At 45.9% G+C, this 15,570-nt stretch overlaps 1 long non-coding RNA gene across 4 annotated transcripts in view; it reads left to right on the forward strand.

Moving 5' to 3' along the window:
• The window catches only part of LOC111821297 (uncharacterized), a 12,694-nt gene extending 1,218 nt beyond the window's left edge, over positions 1-11,476 (forward strand). For 2 of the 4 annotated variants that reach the window (XR_002824734.1, XR_002824735.1), the window contains exons 2-7: positions 5,624-5,748; positions 7,366-7,478; positions 8,440-8,600; positions 9,433-9,581; positions 10,826-10,907; positions 11,427-11,476. This is a non-coding gene — a long non-coding RNA (uncharacterized LOC111821297). Of the gene's footprint in view, positions 1-5,623; positions 5,812-7,365; positions 7,479-8,439; positions 8,601-9,432; positions 9,582-10,825; positions 10,908-11,426 lie in introns of all 4 variants that reach the window. The other 2 variants (XR_002824736.1, XR_002824737.1) reach the window with 2 other exon arrangements.
• Positions 11,477-15,570: the final 4,094 nt, after the last annotated feature.

Raw genomic sequence — 15,570 nt, forward strand, 5'->3', positions numbered from 1 at the left:
CGGGCCGCCCGCCGCCGCTCTCCGCGCCCGGCGAGCCCGACGGAGGCGCACCCGCAGGCACAAACTTTGTGGGAGCGCGCGCCCTCTCCGTCGCCCGCGCGCGCGCACACGCGCACACGCGCACACACTCACACACACTCGCACGAACCACCTGACACGCTGATGTTATCGGCGGTAGGAAGTGTGTGGCGCCCTTCTGCTCTTCTCCGAAACCTGTCCCCAGTACTCGGTAGTGCCGAGAGACCTGGGCCTCCCAAGGTTCTCTTTTCCCCCCTGACTTCCACGACCCCCAGCCAAAGGGTGAAGTCGGGAGAGGAGACTGGGGGGCGGGCGGCGTCTCTCGGTTACACTGAATGCCACCAACTCCGCGTCCTGCAGAGGAGGTGAGCGCGAGGAAATGGGCTTCACGAAGCGACTCTCGTGGGACCCCCCTTTCCTTCGCGCCGTTTCGCAGCCTTTACCCCGCCGTCTGGGACCGCCGCTTGGGGCGTTTCAGCCCCGGCTGCCGAGGACCCCTTGTCCCCTCGCAGGTCCCTTTAGCCATCAGAGCGCAGAGGCGGGCTGGGGTAGGGACTACTGTCGTTGTGGCTTTGACTTAACTTGCGCATTTGGGTCTCTGCTGCGTAGCAGTTTGCAAGCCTGGCGGTAGATACACGTCCAGTTGCCCCAGAGGAGGGCGGCGGCTGTGGAGGTGTGCTCCGGCAGAGTGATCCCTACCGGGCCGGGAGGCAGCTGCCTAGCATCTGTGGGAGACGTGGGGAGAAGAGGAGAGTGGTGGGGAGAGGTGAGGAGACGTGCGGCGAGCTTTCTTACAACCGCACTGCGAGTGCCTGCGTGGAGCAGGCCGGCTATGGCGGCTTGACCCCTGCTGGGCCAGGTGGTAGTGGAGACAATAACAGCAATAGCTAATGTTGATTTAGTGCGTTCTACGCGCCAGGCCCTGTGCTAAGTGCTTTTTATACATTTCCTCATTTAATTCACCACCCCCAAATACAAAGAGTTTGCTGTTCTAGAGATGAAAAATTACGGTTAGAGGATAATTTGCCTGAGATCACACATGTGGTCAACAGCAGAGAGCTATGAGCTGGGCTGAGATCTGCCTGACCCCCTGTAATCACGGCTGGGTTGCCCTAAGGCCGTATGTGACACACGGATCATCATTGTCAGACACCCTAACTCTAGACACAGAAGTAGGTATCTTTCAAGCCATCATGTTCCGGACGCGAAGCCTCCCTCTGCTCTTTCATTTATATATTTCCATGCCACCTTGTCCAAAAAAAAAAGAATTCAAGATTGCGTACAAGCTATAACCTGCAAAAAAGTGTGTAAAATGAAAAACAAGGCACACACAATGAAGCCAGAAATGACAGTTTTTAAAAAATGCACCCAAAGTTCAATCACTGCTACAAAAACCTGAGCTGGTTAAGACTCACAGCGACCACGTGTGTCAGAGAGTAGACCTGCTCCGCAGGATATTCTTGGCTAGTAGAACTGCTCCATAGGGTTTTCTTGGCTATAATCTTTACAGAAGCAGATCACCAGGCCTTTCTTCCGTGACACCCCTTGGGTGGGTTTGAACCGCCAACCTTCAGGTTAGTAGCTGAGCGCAAACCATTTGTGCCACTCAGAGACCTCGCTTGCTACAAGGGAGACAAAATTTGTCTGGTGAATTTCTGGCAGTCAGGTTAAAAAGGGAGGCCTAGTCTAACATTCAATTTCTGTTACATGCAAGACAAAAAAAAAAAAAATTGCTCAAGAGAAGATTGACTCTGATACTGAGACCAGAAAGACATTTCTCCAGAGACTTTTCATGAAGAGAACATTGGGTGATATAAAGGAGCAAGTCTTCAGTCACAGCAACCTATAGAAGGTACTTTGTGGATGTTACATAAACGTTAAAGAGTGATACTCTTCCTCACTCAGGGGTTCCAAAATTAAAAAACTGTAGACTGTCCGGATACACCCCCTGCCTCATGAAAGCCCTACAAATGTAATCAACCAAACTCTGTGGATGTCTGAGGATAGTGAAGATTCCACACCCACCTTCTACATATTCTGACTTTAGCCCCACCTCTCCCAAGTTTGCATCTTTGACTTTAGTTCATAAAGGAGAGGGTCTGATTCCCAAGTGAACTCTAACCTTCACTGACCTCCCCGCCCCAGAATGAGCTTTTTACTTTTCTCCACCTCCCCCCCAAATACTTCCACCTTTTACTTAGGTTTTATGTTGCCAGATAATATTCTGTGTCCTTTCCTTATCTGCACAGCTAAACCATAGATTATTTGAGGTCCAGGATCAGGTCTTATGCTTCTTTAGCTAAAACAACCAGCATTGGGCAGCGCATGTGGAAATTCCCAATAAATTGCTTTTGGTTTCATTTTGAAATGTGGAATACGGTGATCTCAAAGAATATTGGCTTCTTCTAGATCATTTCTGGAGAAAGGGTGCGAGTTTTCCTTTTAAATTCCCTGCCCACAGCAGGATTGATAGGCTTGCTGTACCCTCCAGTGTTTCATGGGATCCCCTTCACTGGATTACCTAAGGCTGTCACCTCTTCTGTACTGTTTCGCCCTTGAGAATAGAGCCTTACATTCTCTTCATTGCACCGAGTCTTTGGTCTTGCATGTGGCAAGGGGATAATCCAGATTTATACTCTACACGCATATGTATATGTGTCAAGTGGATCAGTATGTACCTTTATGTGTATATATATGTATATGTAAATATATGTTTACACACACACACTCACACCCACACACAGGAACAGTGGTAGAATTCTCGCCTTCCATGCAGGAGACCTAATTTTGATTCCCAGCCAATGCCCTCACTCACAGCCACCATCTGTCAGTGGAAGCTTGTGTGTTGCTATGATGCTTAGCAGGTTTCAACTGAATTTCCACTCTAAGACAGACTAGAAATAAAGGCCTGGCAATTTACTTCCAAAAATCAGCCAATGAAAGCCCTATGAATCACAACGGTCTGATCTGCAACCTATCATGGGGGTGGTACAAGGACCTGGTAGTGTTTTCTTCTCTTGTGCATGGGGTTGTTATGGCAGCTAACCGTATACATATACATATGTGTGTATAAACATCTTTGTGTTGTATATGTATATATCTACATATATATGCACACACAGATAGGCTATTCAGTGTATACACACAATACTAATCATGCATGTAGTCACTTACACACACCTACACACATGTGTGATGTCCTTGTCTAGGGACTGATCCCTCCTGATAATGGGAAGACCCTCAACAAGATGGACTGACACAGTGGCTGCAACAGTGGGCTCAAGCATGACAGTAGTCATGAGGATGGTGCAGGAGCGGGCAGTGTCTCATTCTGTTATACAGGGGGTCGCTATGAGTCGGCACCGACTCGACGGCATCTAACAACCACAACACACGTGCAGTCCATTCTGTATGGAAAGAGTATAAATTGAGGTTATTAGTTCATTCAGGAGACGAGTCTTGGTGAGTTTTCTAGAGAAAGGGGCCTACTTCTACCTAGGAAGTTTCTTCCTCTCGAGCTTCCTGAGAACTTAGCACTCTGCTTGCGTCTGACTCTATTTTTGGGCCAATCTGAGCTCTTTGATGAGGCTTTCTAGCTGCTCCTACCTGAGCAATGTCTTTTCAAAACATCTAGAGGACTAGAAGTCAGCTCCGTCTCTGACTCTCCCTGGTGTTATCTAAGGCTCCTCTGGCCACAGGAGCAAAGTTCCTCTCGTTTTCTCTGGCTTTCTGCTCTTACCCTCTCTTCCGCTTCTCCTGCCTCTTTGATGGGCAATGATCAATGTTTCTGTAGCGCCAACAAAGGTTGGGGACCACAGTCTTCCTCAGCCCACCCCTTGAGTGAGGCGTTCCCCAGGACTCTTTCTCTATCATTCTTTTTCCTCTCCGTCAGGGGTTCCTAACTGGGGCCCATGGACCTTTTACTTAGATTTTGGGGTGTGTCTGTGAAGCCTCTGAAATTATATCCAATTTTTTGTGTGTATTTTTCCAGGGGAAAGATCTTTAGCTTTCATCAGATTTTCTAAGCGATCCGTTACTCAGTTTAGGTGTTTGATTTTCTTCCATGGCATCACCCATGACTTACGTGACTGTCCTATCTGAATATCCAACATCTCTCCTAACATCCAGACCCGCATTTTCTGTAATTGTCCCACACCAGCTTCCTCTCCGTCTCCATGGCCACATCTTGGACTAGGCCCAGTCACCTCCTCGGTGGACATGTGTCATAGCCTCTTAACCGTTTGCCTTGGTTGATGAGACCTCGTTTTCTCTGATCCTTCTTTCACGTTCTTCTGGAGTTACCTGGTCATGTCATTGCTCTGCTTCCAAACTGCCAAGGAATCCCCGTTTGCCTATAGAATACAAGTCCAAACTTCATAACATCACACACCTTCACAACTAGACCTTTTCCTGCAGCCTGACCTTCAGCCATGCTCTCCCGGGTATCTGACCTCTTAGGTTGCTCCTTGGCCACTCCTGATCATTGCTGTTCCTGGTGCCCCTTCAAGCCTCGGCGCCTTTGCTCAGGCACTTCCTTCCTGCCATTTCTTCTCATTTAGTAAACACACAAAGACACAGTGATACCAAATGCGTCTAAGCTGGCTGGTCAACGTAAAGGACACACACAGGTGCAGAGGGTGCAAACCTCCAGTGTCCCTGCTTTCAGAATCTGCCTGATGACTGGCTGCGTTCTGGGAACCCACGGGCCCCGACAGCTTCCATTCTGTGGTCTAACTTTATTCATCGTTTTAAAATATATGTGATGTAGTGTCATGTACTGTCATTGGCACCGAGAGTCTGGCGAAGAACAAGACCGACAAGGTGCTCATTCTCACGAGCTCACGTATTGGCCGAGGAGACAGATAGCAGCCAAGTCAACAAATGAGTAATAAGCCACAATTTTGCCACCTGATATCCAGGAGCTGACACTCCAGAGTCGGGACATCTCTGCCTTCTTGGGGGCACCTCTTCTCTGTCCCATTTGAGGTGTCCACATGGATGTGAGGAGAGAGCCACCACGTTTAGGGGTACAGCTGCAGGGGATAGTGAAGGGATTTGGAGCAGGAAAAGCAGAGAGGGGATAAGGCTCCGTCCTTTATGCTGAGTGGTATCCTGGAAGACTGGGCCTCATTTTGTGTTATAACTGACCGTCTCATGCAATGTTACATTAAACGCGGTAATTCCCTGCTGCTCCTCTCCCTGGAGCAAAGCTCCGTGGAGTAGCCCACTTGAAGCTCCTTTTGCCCCTGGGCCTTTAGATTTGGGGCTCGTAGTTGGACTCCTGCCTGTCTCTTCTCCCACATGCGGCCTGCCTCCTCCTCGGGGGGACATTCCCATCTAAGGGCCAGCTGCTCGGGAGAGGGCTGTCTCTTTGAGGTAGCCCCAGGAGTCTCCAAAGGCAATTTTATGAATGTCTTATAAATTGTATGTTAAGCTAGACCATTCCAAATATAGAGCCCTAATGGGGAAATTCACCCTTGTTTTCAAGGATGCTGTCTGTCTCTATGGAATCCCTTCCCAGAGCCCCCAAAGTCATTTTTATTTACACCACAGAGCCTGTATTTTCAGTCAGACTGGCCTGATCTTGCAATTTTTTTCTTTTTAGGAAGCTGACGCGAACAAATGGAAATACATGTGGTCTCCTGCTACTAAGATGGGAGAGCCTGGGAGGCTTTGAGCAGAGGCGTGGTGGGATCTGACGTCTGCTCTCACAGGACCGCCGGATGGGAGGTGAGGGTGGAAGAGGCTTTGTGGAAATGGCCCTCATGATTTCCAACTGTGTGGGTCCACCAGGTCGGTTTCAAACTGTTTTGAACATACTCCCCTGTAAGGAAGCCATTTTACATTGTGTGACTCCGTCAGATGCATGAGTAAAACCAAACCACAAGTTTCATGAAATAGTATTTACTCTTACTACACGTGATATGCTCTAATCCTTTCAAGTCTTTTTTTTTCAATGACATTAAAAAAACATACTGATCGGGACGCACGACATTGATTCATTCCTGGGATGGGGTCATAGTTTACACGCTACAGCTCAAGGCCTGTCTCTCAAAACAGCAATAACCAGTTGAAGTAGAGTGGGAAGCTGGAAGCCTTAGCTGAATGTGCCGATCAAGATTGAACTGTATCTCTGCCTAATTTTAACGGACTCAGTCATTTTGGTCAAAATAATTTCTTGGTATCCATCCACATAATAGCGAAAATTTACTGTAAAGGAAGCACTGTTTTCGTTTTGTTTTCTTGCCTGCACCTGCGTCAAGCTGAAAATACTCGACTCTGAACAAAGCGTGCAGCTGACAGAGAATTGTGCTTTCTGGCTTTGTAAATGTGGCCTGAGACCTAACTCTCGACTAGAGTATTCAGCTTAATTCATTTTAAATTCAATCAGTCAGCGAGAAACATTGCCATGTGTTGTGACAAATATGGTCAATGCCCATTTCTGTGGGATTTTCGAGTGCCCCTTCGGAAGGGAGGCTTTGCCCCAGAGGAGGGCTATCTCACCCTAGATCTTCATTTGAATGATGCAGGTGTGATCCTGGCATAAGGGCTTTGATGCCATTAGCTTGCGTTTGGGTTGTGGTGTGAAGACATCTAAGTTAGATTTAGGATAGGTATGTGAAAAGTTATGTATAATCCATGTTGGCGGTCACTCAAAAAATCTTCTTGAAATTCTTAGTTGCTGTTTCTGTTCCCCTGCTTCAGCCAGAGGAAATAGATGGGTAGAGTAGGAAGTAGGAAGTAGGTGGGAAGTTGGAGGTGGAGTGAGCTCGCCTCAAGCCCCCCTGCTTAAGGGAAGTGGCAGAGCAGTGTTTTGACATTCATGGGCCCCTTCCTTCATAAAAAGGAGGCCTTGGGTGTTACAGGAAACCCTGGTGGCGCAGTGGTTAAGAGCTATGGCTGCTAACCAGAAGGTTGGCAGTTTGAATCTACCAGGTGCTCCTTGGAAATCCTATGGAGCAGTTCTACTCTGTTGTATAGGGTTGCTATGAGTCGGAATCCACTCAACGGCAGAGGGTTTGGTTTGGTTTGGGTGGGTGTTACAAATGATTAGGCACTGGGCTATTAACTAAAAGATTGGTGGTTCAAATCCACCCAGAGGTGCCTTGAAAGAAAGACCTGGCAGTCTGCTTCTGAAAGGTCACAGCCTTGAAAACCCTATGGAGCACAGTTCTACTGTGTAACACATAGTGTCACCATGAGTCAGAATTGATTTGCCAGCAACTGATTTTTTTTCTCTCCGTAAGATACATTTTACAACTGTTTGTATAAGGATGAATATAGTGCAGGCTGGGTTCATTAGTATTCATTTTTTTCCTCTGGGCCTCCCTGTGCCTTTTGGATCAGTGGCCCTGGGTGTTGGACTAGCTCCTCTGTGGAAGACAAAGTGCTCTTTCTCGGCTCTTGGAGAGTTAGCAGCTTCTGGCTGTTGAGAAACACGGATGTGAAATGGGGGAAAGGTGAGTGTGGAGGGGGTCAGTTCCTGTGCTTGTGGACATATGGTAAAGAACAGACGTGGAGGACTGACAGCTGGAGACCAGCAGGGTGGGAAATGGACAGAAAATGAAGGCTTGCCTGGGGAGGAGAGACAAATTGGAGGCCCTCTTTAAAAGCAGGGGCTATGAAGGCTCATTCAAGGCTAGAGAGTTCAGCTTAAGTGGCCAAAAAAGTACTACCTACTATCCACTTGGTTAATATCTTAGTGATTAAGAATCTGTTCTGCCAATTTCCAAGGCCAACTCTTCAGACAGGGATTGGACTGGCCTGTGGGATGTAAAGTGATACTCGTGAAGAGTGTGCCTCTTAGCTCAAGTAGATACAAGAGACTAAACGGGCAGCTTCTGTCCGGAGGTGAGATGGGAAGGCGAGAGGGTTAGGAGCTGGTTGAATGGACATGGGGAATCAGGGGTGGAAGGGAGGAGTGTGCTGTCACAGTACGGGGAGAGCAATTAGAGTCACGTAACAATGTATGTATAAATTTTTGTGTGGGGAAAAAAATTTAAAAAAATATAAAGACAAAAAAAAAAGAAAAAGAAGAATCTATTGCGCATGGGGTCACCAGGGGTGGGAGGCTGACTCGACAGCCGCTGACAGCAACAACGTGTCCTGAATCAGGGAGTGAGTAAGTAACTATCACTTTCCTGTCAGACTTGAATTTGGGGCTGTCTTACCAAGAGGCCCAGCCAGAAAGGATCTGGTAGCCCCTAGCTGCTGCAGAAAGTTGGCCAGACTATTGGACACAATTGGTTATAGGCAAAAACAAACAGAAAAGCAGACGATAAAATGCAGACTTGCATGTTAAGTCATGCTGAGCTGGATTCTATGATTAAACAGAATGTGTGTGTGTGTGTGTGTATGTTTAACTGTTTTCTCTATTTACCCTGGATTCTTCACACTGATTATATAACCTAACATTTACAGAGTCCTTCCTACAGGTCAAGAACTGTGCCAAGTAATATGTATGCAGTATTTTACTTCATCCTCATGAAAACTTCCTGAAGGTTTATCATTGTTCTCCCACTTCATAGATGAGGAAATGAAGGCTCAGAGAAGTGAGTGGTGAAGCTGGGTTTCCATCCCAGGTCAGTGTGACTCTGGAGCTCAAGTTTATCGGTACTTTGCTACACTGCCCACTCGTAATAGGTTAGATTTTGTACCCAAACCAGTTGAGCTTGTTGGCTGTTAGCCATTATGGAATAGTGGATGAGGCAAAGAGAACACCTAACTAACACTAGCTGTTATCTCAACAAAGTGTTAACCTTTCCGCTGTCTTGTCAACCACATGTTACAGACCTGATCAGAATGTTTGATCTAGTTACAGCTGCTCCCTCAGCTGAAATTGTCCCTGAAAATACCTGGCTATTTGTCAGGGGAAGGAAACCACTGACTTGAGGCTCCCTCAGGCCAACTCCAAATTTTCCCTTTGAGGCTACTTGCAAAGTGGAAGTGATAAGTGATGCCATTGTGCAACTAATATGTTGGTCAGAGTCATGTTACCTTAATATGTCCGCTCTCACGCAGAAGGTACCGCGTTTCTGTATGTGTGCGCGCATGCATGCACCTGAGTGTTTCCTTAACAGATTGGGTCAGAAATGTAGTTTCTGCTTCAGTCTCTTCTTCTTAATTTTTTTGGGGGAACTTTGGCTCTTCCCTCTTAGAAATGGAAAATTATTAAACCAGGCGGTGCAGGCATTATTTCTTAGGTCTTTCGTACTACATCCCAAGAGGTTTTATTTTTGTAATAGGTTTTAGCTTATTATATGTATATATGTGTGTATATATGTATACATATATATATAACCCAACATTGATTGAATACTTCCTACATGTATTAAATATATATACATATATTTAATTCCTGTGACTGAGCTATTAATGTAAATGCGCTCCAATCTCAAAATCTATTTTCAACAGGTGTGAATATCTTTCTGGGGCCCTGATGATGCAGTGGTTAAAAGGTCAGCAGTTTGAATCTACCAGCTGCTCCTTGGAAGCCTTATGGGACAGTTCTCTGCTCTGTCCTATAGGGTCACTATGAGTTGGAATCGTCTCAACGACAATGGGTTTGTTTTGTTTTTTTAAATATTTTTCTGAGGTGCAGACATAGGTTCAGACTTTTGGTCTAGCCTGATCAGATTAAGTTTGGAGCCCTGGTGGTACAGTGGTTAAGAGATACGGCTGCTAACCAAAAGGCCGACAGTTCGAATCCACTAGCTGCTCCTTGGAAACTCTATGGGGCAGTTCTATTCTGTCCTTTAGGGTCACTATGAGTCGGAATTGACGTGACAGCAATGGGTTAGGATTTTTGGGTTTTGGTCAAATTAGGAGTTAAGACTGATTTTCTCTTTTTTTGGATTATTTTGTCCAGTCCCTCAAGTTCCCAGCCAAGACCACCCTTTCCTGGAATATTCCAGAAATCTAGTGTCATGGATTAAATTGTGTCCCCCCAAAATATGTGTCAACTTGGTTAGGTCATGATTCCCAGTACTGTGTGGTTGTCCTCCATTTTGTGATTGATGTAATTTTCCTGTGTGTTGTAAATCCTAATCTCTGCCCGTGGTTAATGAGGCAAGATTAGGTTATGTTAAAGACGATTAGGGTAGGATATCACATCCCTGATTCAATGTAAAGGAAGTTTCCCTGGGGTGTGGCCTGCATCACCTTTTATCTTGCAAGAGATAAAGGGAGAGAAAAGCGTGCAGAGAGTTGGGGACCTCGTACAGAGAGTTGGGGACCTCGTACTACGAAGAAGGCAATGCCAGGAGTAGAGCGTGTCCTTTGGATCTGATGTTCCTGTGCTGAGAAGCTCCTAGACCAGGGGAAGATTGATGACAAGGACCTTCTTCCAGAGCTGACAGAGAGAGAAAGCCTTCCCCTGGAGCTGGCACCCTGAATTCAGACTTCTAGCCTTCTAGACTGTGAGAGAATAAATTTTTCTTTGATAAAGCCACCCACTTGTGGATTTTCCGTTATAGCAGCACTAGATAACCAAGACACCTAGTGTGTTCAATATCTTCCTACCTTGTTGCTGTACCCAGCCTGCTTACAGCTTCTAGTACAGTGCTGGGCACTGAAGACAAAAGGTCCCTCATTTGCCTTGTTGTCAACTCAGGGCAAATAATACACTAGGGAGTTCGCTGACGCAGCGGTGCTGCTTTTCTTCTGGTCCCCAGCTCCGCTGGAAGACTTACAGGTGACACAAAACTTCTCTTTCTTGCTGTTCCATCAGTGTTTCCCTTTTCCCTTTGTTAGTCCACCAGGACATTTGAGTGCTACTTTTAATTTTATCTTCTTTTTTTTTTTTTAGCTTGGATGCCCAGCATCTCTGCGGGCTCAGAGAGTGCATACCAAGTCCTGTCCTTACAAACACTGACGGATACAAAGAAAGGGTCAGTGGAACTCTCCGAACGTGCCTATAAAACAGACAGGGAGTTAGAGATAAGGAAATACGAAGAAATGCAAGTGAGTAGGATAGCTTACCTACTTTTGAGCTTCTGCTCAAAAGAAACATAACAGGTCTACGTTCCTGAAGGGTTATTAACTGTATTCCACGCTACTTCATCCTCTGGAAAGAGCTGAATTTTTGCCCTAGAGACTTGGAGGCAGGGGGTGGAATTGCCTGACAACAGTTTCAGTATTTTTATGCCATAAGTTTAGTAAGGTATGTGGATCCCTCTAACCATAGGAGAGGGTTCTGAGACACAGGGTGGCTTTGACTTGGACTCTCAAGGTGCAGGGTTTTTGGCAGAGGCAACACATTGAGAACAGTAAGTCATTGTTGAGTGACAGGAATCGGACCAGAGCTAAAGAAAATTAAGATTTCAAAAGATTGTCTAAAACAAAAGTCCCTTCAGTCCCTGGTATTCAGAGTTTCAGCCCTTACTGAACCAATGTTGCTCATTTTGCAGGGAGAAAGCAGCGAGACCATGTTATCGGGAGCCCGGAGATTGCCAGGTCAGCCACTATTAACATTTCTACTCAGTGTTTCATTCTGTTATACCTAAGGTCGCCATGAGTGGTAGCTGATTCTGCCGCAACTAACGAGCGTTCATTGCTCAGCGTAGAGTTCATCTGGAAGGAAAGACAGAAGCAACCCTTTCCTGTGTTACTTGAGCTTATTCTCATCTTGTATCTCACCAGGGCATGGCTTGAGTTATGGGTTTGTTTCAAACACGAAAGGTATCATTTCAACAGGAACAGATCGCAGGGAAATGATTGCCAGTTTACCAGCTTCCTTCTTTCCTGTGTCTTTTTTTTTTTTTTTTTAAACTCCTTTTGAAGGCTGTTGAGGGCTCGTTGTTTCTTGTTGTTGTGAGTGCTGTCGAGCTGGCCTCCGACTCATGGCAACCCCATGCACAACGGAATGAGACACTGCCTGGCCCAGTGCCATTCCTGGGATGGTTGCAGATCAGACCGTTGTGCTCCGTAATCACGGTTTTTACTGGCTGATTTTAGGAAGTAGATCGCCAGGCCTTTCCTCTTTGTCCATCTTAATCTGAAAGCTCTGCTGGAAGCTGTTCAACATCAAAGCAACACACAAGCCTCCACTGACAGATGGATGGTGGCTGCATATGAGGTGCATTGGGTGGGAATCGAACCTGGGTCTCCCGCATGGAAGGTGAGACTTCTACCACTGAACCACCATTGCCCTCAGCTGTTTCTTAAGGAGGTTGAACTCAGATCTCAGCCAGAACTTATCTGGAGGACCCTGGAAGGTCTTAGCAATTCTGGCATCGACATTAGGAAATGAATCCTCTCCTGGGCAGAGCTGGGAAGGCCCAGTGCTCTGACACCACAAAGGACCCCATGAACATCTAAGGATTGACTGGTTTCCTGGGGGAGATGTGGGGTCATGGGGTCCCCCTGGAAATGTGCTAAATGGAGCCTGCGTGATTGGGTGCCATCAGCAGCAGGGCAGTTACAAACTTGCCAGGCTGAGGCTGAGTTTTTCCTTGGATTTTAGTAGACAAATGGTTCCTCTTACTTCACAGAGGACTTTCCGTTCCTGCTCCTTGTTTATTCCTCACACGAGTCCTTCCCAAGACACAGAGACAAGTGACTTGTTTTGGGCCATTAACAAATTGAAGACTGTATCACAGCTTCAAAATCTAGCTTGGCCTCTTGACCAAAAGAGCACTTGATCATTCTTGTCAAGATTGTCATAGGTGGTAAAGCGTTTGTCTTCACCTTTCTTCACCTCATTTCTGTTTCCTGGTTTCTAGCAGGTATTATCTGAAAAGTCCGTGCACAGGTGTCCTAGGACCGCCATGAAAAAGTACCACAAAGTGTTGTGTTGTTGTTAGGTGCCATCGAGTCAGTTCCAACTCATAGTGACCCCGTGTACAACAGAACGAAACACTGTCCGGTCCTGCGCCATCCTCACAATCGTTACCCTTGAGCCCATTGTTGCAGACACTGTGTCAGTCCATCTCGTCAAAGGTCTTCCCCTTTTTCACTGACCCTCTACCAAGCATGATGTCCTTCTCCAGGCACTGATCCCTCCTGATAACATGTCCAAAGTATGTGAAACAAAGTCTCACCATCTTCATTTCTAAGGAGCATTCTTGTTGTACTTCTTCCAAGACAGATTTGTTCGTTCTTCTGGCAGTCCATGGTGTATTCGATATTCTTTGCCAACACCATAATTCAAAGGCATTGATTCTTCATCAGACAGTGTTCTGTTGCTATTCATAGAGTTTTCACTGGCTAATTTTTTTCAGAAGTAGACCACCAGGTCGTTCATCCTACTCTGTCTTAGTCTGGAAGCTCAGCTGAAACCTGTCCACCATGGGTGACCCTGCCGGCATTTGAATACCAGTGGCATAGCTTCCAGCATCACAGCAACACGCAAGCCCCCACAGTATGACAAACAGACAGATGCATGGGGGACCACGAAGTGGGTGACTTTAAATGCCAGAAATTTGTTGTCTCAGTTCTGGAGGCCCAAAGTCTGATTTTGTGGTGTCAGCAGGGCCATGCTCCCTCCAAAGGCTCTAGGGGAAGATCTTGTCAAGTCTCTCCCAGCTTCTAGCAGCCCCAGATGTTCCATGACTGTGGATGGGTCTTCATGTGGCTGTCCTTCCTCTGCCTGTCTGCCTGTGTCTCTCCTCCTTTATAAGAACACCGTTCAGATTGGATTAGGGCCCACCCAACTCCAGTATGACCTCATGTTAATTTAACTGCTAACATTTTCCAAGACCCTATTTCCAAACAACATCATGGGCACAGGTACCAAGGGTTATCTTTTGGGGCGACACAGTTCAACCTGTAACGGTCTGATTATCCTTCCTAACTTATCCACATCATGCAGTTTAATTTTCACGCCTTCCCTCTCTGCTGAGTTCTTTTGTTTCATTAAAAAGGCAGAAAGCCATTTCATTTTTGGAACATATAACGGCATATCAACATTTTCTGTGTCTTGGAAATCATCTCCATTGCACCCCTTGCTGTGTGTTGTATCTGGCCTGGTTGTTCAGGGCGGCAGGTACCCAGATCGATCCCTAAGAGAAGTTTTCGTGTTGGCCTTGAATATGCCATTTTTGTTTTAGCCAAGGACTTGGAAGAGTAAACTGAAAATATATGTATATTTTTACTATGAACATAAATGCCAAACATCTTCTGAATTCCATAGCTTGTTTTGCTGAGGGAAAAGAATTCATGAGGATGTTGATCAGGGATATAATAAATTTCTGGAGGGACCATCTAGTCTCAGGGGTCTACTCCCCTCTCTTTCTTCTCTGGAGCTTCCCCAGCCAGGATAATCCTGAACTGTTTTGAAAAAGGGTAGGTCCCTGGGAGGGGGTTCTGGGGCTGTATCATGGATTCAATTGTGTCCCCCAAAATATGTGTCAACTTGGTTAGGCCATGATTCCCAGTATTGTGTGGTTGTCCTCCATTTTGTGATCATAATTTTATGTTAAAGAAGATTAAGGTGGAGTTGTAACACCTTTACTAAGGTCACAACCCTGATCCAATGGCAAAGGAGTTTTCCTGGGTTGTGGCCTACACCACCTTTATCTTACAAGAGATAAAGGAAAGGGAAGTGAGCAGAGAGGGGGGACCTCATACCACCAAGAAAGCAGGGCCAAGAGCAGAGTGTGCCCTTTGGACCTGGGGTTCCTGCACTGAGATGCTCCCAAATCAAGGGAAGACTGATGACAAGGACCTTCCTCCAGAGCCGACAGAGAGAGGAAGACTTCCCCTGGAGCTGACACCCTGAATTTGCACTTCTAGCCTACTAGGCTGCGAGCAAATAAATTTCTATTTGTTAAAGCCATCCTCTTGTGGGATTTCTGTTATAGCATCACTAGATGACTAAGACAGGCTGTTAGACTTTGAGTCATTGCAGATTTTTCCTCATGTTTTAAGTAAACCTGTAGCATTTAGGATGTGAGTTCAGTTCTTTGTTTCTTTCCTAACACACTTGGACAAGCCACTCACTTCTGAAACCTTGGTCCAACTTATCTTAGTAGCAGCTGTGATAATTTTCACCTCTCTTAATTTTATCTGAGTTCCATGTTCTTCAGTTAGATAAGTGATAGAGTAAGATGTCATTAATCTGGACTCAGTACTTTTGGAGATGAGTCATCCAGAGGGATGAGATGAAGCTTACTATTTTTTAAATATATGTATGACGGTGTTTATTAAGCCTAGTCATATGCTTGTAGGAGCAAATAGTTAACCTGATAAGAAGGGAGCTGTTGTTGTTAGGTGCCATTAGTCGATTCTAACTCATAGCGACTCCATTTGACAGAGTAGAATTGCCCCATAGGGTTTTCTAGGCTATAGCCTTTATGGGAGCAGACCTCCAGGTTTTTCTCCTGCAGAGTTGCTGGGTGGGTTCGAACCCCTAACCTTTTAGTTAGCAGCCTTTAAAGATTTGAATTTTTTTTTTTATTGTACTTCATGTGAAGGCTTACAGAACAAAGTTTCTCATGAAACAGTAGTACACATATTGTTTTATGACATTGGTTAACAACCCCACGACATGTCAACCCTCTCCCTTCTCGACCTTTTTTTTTTTTGGTGAAAATATACATAGCCAAAGATACA

This window comes from Trichechus manatus, unplaced genomic scaffold, assembly GCF_000243295.1.
Source record: "Trichechus manatus latirostris isolate Lorelei unplaced genomic scaffold, TriManLat1.0 scaffold00076, whole genome shotgun sequence".
NCBI classification, from domain to species: domain Eukaryota; kingdom Metazoa; phylum Chordata; class Mammalia; order Sirenia; family Trichechidae; genus Trichechus; species Trichechus manatus.